Genomic DNA, 3,674 nt, shown 5'->3' on the forward strand with positions numbered 1-3,674 from the left:
TTTAGTCGCGGTTGGCCTGGCCAACCGCGACTAAAGCCCCTCACGTGCACCAGCTGGCCACCGAGCGCCCTGGCCCAAGCCTTTGGTCGCGGTTCGTCTGCCGAACCGCGACTAAAGACTTCATTAGTCGCGGTTCCTACAGTTTCGCGACTAATGGGGCTGGACGGAAGCCTCTTTTTCTACCAGTGAAGTTTTATGAAGACATTTTCTAGAATAAATAAAAAAATACTTATGCAAAGAATTATTACCTCCATCCGGATTTATTAGACCCAAAGACCACTTTGGTAGGACCAAGGCACTGCCAAAAAGATGTGTGTGAAAATTAGAGCTCAAACTAGCCAATCAGATGGCTTCAGCCCAGCTCAGGGTAAACAAAAAATAATGAGATTTTAGCTCCCCAACGTCCAAAGATTAACTACACGCCCAAGAAACGAGGCACAACATGCGCAGCCGGTTGCAGGCAACGACGTGCATGCACTGCCTTGCATGCAAACCACATCAGTACGCACGGGAAACAAGGCATGCAGCCTGGGATTAGGAGAAGGAAAACGCAGGTCATTAGTGCAGGCTTAGCTTCAGCGTTATCTTTGGCAGGAAAAACCTAAATGATCCAAGTGGGCTCATTAAAAGAATATGTAACTGGATCGTTGAATGGTCTATTTTGCAGAGAAAGGACTCAGAGGAAAAAATGTTGAAAGGTGCTCGAAGCACCTCCGCTTCGTCTATCTCTATGGGCACGTCATGGCAACGGAGCTAGGCGAGAGATGAGCAATGCCGGCCAGTCTATCTCTATGGGCACGTCATGTGTAACCACACGCAATAACGGGCCTGCAGCTTCGTCCCCCGGCCGTCAGTTTCATTGCTCTATAGCAGGGCCAGTCTCCTCCAATGTCGTCCCCTTGTTTCCAGGTTTCTTGGAAGAAGTGTTTTTCTCCCTGTTTAGTCACAATGGGAGTAACTTCAGCAGTAACATCGAGTCCAACTTAGCAAATTTGCTTATGTGGCAATGAGTTAATGAGGACAGAGGTAATTACAGTAATTTAGCTAGTTACTGTAATATCACATGTCCCAATGTAATATGAGTCTATAATCTAATAAATGAAGCTTTGCATGTTACCACACTTATGTTACTACCCACTATGAAGGTAGTAACATAGTTTAGGGATATGTGTATGTTACTAGTGTATATTACTCACCATTGTAGTTAGTCTTAATGTAGAAGCAAAGTAACGAGATAATCCCACGGACAACGGCTAGACGATAACAACTGCCTTAATTGATGAGGTGGCGGGAGGTGTTCAGTGTATTATTTATTAAATCGATGAATTCGCCAACATCTTTGTACAAAACTTCTCAAGATTGATCCACCTCCGCTACCTAAAAACCAAATCGCACTACTAGGGAAAACCCTAGCAGTAGCGCGGGTTTGTGCTCACTAGTAGCGTGGGTAGGCGCGCTACTAATAAGGCGCTACAGCTATTGCTTAGCAGTAACACGTGCCAGCACGCGCTACTGCTAGGACAAATAGCTGCAGCATTTGTTCACACCCACGCTACTGCTAATGTAACTAGTGGCAGCGCGTTTTCTCTTCATCGCTACTAGTATTCATTTTGTATTTCTTTTATTTTTAGTGTATTTATGCGGTTTTCTCTCCATTGTACAAATATTGGTATAATACCAGTTATGAGGTTTACATCATTATTTCCATAACAGTGTGTCAAATGAACGTGGATTCAGCCTGGCACAGTTATGAAACATAATACCAGTTATGAAACATAATGACTGAGCTCCTCGCAGTTGAGTTCAGCCTGGCACAGCATACGGTCTTGTCTACCAAGCGCTGGACATGTTTGTTTGCACCGAAATAAGCTGACAATATAAATTAGTTGTCAACTATTTTTGAATAAACAATATCAAAGACATAAATATGGTTGAGAAACTTACATAATGGTATAACTGGAGGCGTCTGCACATCAACCCAGATGTCGGTATTACCTTTAATATCATTTTTCGGACGAATATCAAAGGTGATAACCATATCAGGCTCAAATGCATAAGTCTTGCATATTGCTCGCCATGTTTTGCATCCAAAATAGGTGTAGTCGTCTGAATTGTATAATTTTGCGTGGAAAATATAACCATGCTCGGTCTTCAAGTAAACTTTGTTTACCTCCATAGTACGACTGCAACCTATCTTATCCAATACAAAAACTCTTGCATGGCAGGGGATACGCTAGTAGAATAGTAAAAAATATATAAGTTAAAGCAAATGAAGCAGATGTCATGCTTAATTATGAAAAAAGACTTATCGTTGTGACTTACTGTATCCACTTCGAAGTTCTCGTCCAACTTGATGCTGAAGCGCCTATCATCATCTAAGAAGATTTCATCGCACAGGCCACGCTCGTCTTCGCAGTATTTGCAAATACCGAAATCCTTTTCGTCGTCAGACATTTCTTATGTTCATAGTTGAAACATTAATTGAAAATCGATCGAAGACAACTACCAGGATACTCAACACATAAATCCGGGGCACTTGATATTTCCTACATATTCTGGCACAAGTCATGCCAAAATTCATGGAAAAATCCGGCATGACCTTTGCTAAAATAGGACATATCGAGCGCCTGAAATTTGCCGGAACGGAAATGAATCAACACTCCGGCAAAACATAGGCCACTCGGAGGTGTAACCTGCAAACATGACCGGCCACTTGGGCAAGCACATATCCTATTTGAGCAACACAAGATATACGTTTCAAAATATCTTATATGACTCAAATTAGCATGCATTCAATAAGCAAAAGTAAATCATCTCATGCGTCTGTACATCGTCGAATATTATCACTAATACATCCCGAATAGTGTCATACATATAACATCACTAATACAACTAAAACCCTAGCACACGACGGGTATCGGCGCGGGCGGTGGACACCCACAGAGAAGGAACCATCACGGGATCATAGCTCCAGTGAGATCCCTGGAGAACCTGTCAGGTATTAGAGAACCTGTGCTCCAACGCAAACAAGTAGCAACGGACGTGCGCGTCCTCCTCACTGACACGGTGACGCACCACCTCCGTGGGGTCCTCGAGCCTCTGGACCGTCACTGGCCCACGCGACCGCCACCAAAGAAGGTTCGGGTCAACGACAGGCTGGCTCCTCACCAACCTGCGCCCCCCGGTAGGTAGCGCCGACTCGACGACGGGGATGCGGGATAGGCATCGTCCATGTCGATGCGGGAAAAATTGCTTTAACTAAAAAAATAGCAACAAGTTCTTACTAACTAGTTCTATTAATTTAATTAGTTCTTATTAAAAATAAACTTACTATAAATAAAAATAAACTAGGACCTAGCTAATTAGTACCTAATTCTTACTAACTAATTAGTACCTAGGAACTACTGCCCTAATTACCATATAAGTATCCATTTTTAACTAGGGTTCGTACTACCTAATTAAATAAGGGTTAATACTAATTTTAATTAACTAACTAGCACTAAAAATAGCCTAGGGTTCATACTAACTAGCACTAAATAGCTAGGGTTCATACTAAGCAAACAAGAGGGATCGGAAGGGGGAGAGTGCTTACAGAGGGCGGGGAGAGAGATGGGGTCGAGGGAGACGGCGGCACCGAGGCGCGGCGAGGCAGGGTCGGGGGAGACGGCGGCGAG

This window comes from Triticum dicoccoides, chromosome 7B, assembly GCF_002162155.2.
Source record: "Triticum dicoccoides isolate Atlit2015 ecotype Zavitan chromosome 7B, WEW_v2.0, whole genome shotgun sequence".
NCBI lineage: Eukaryota > Viridiplantae > Streptophyta > Magnoliopsida > Poales > Poaceae > Triticum > Triticum dicoccoides.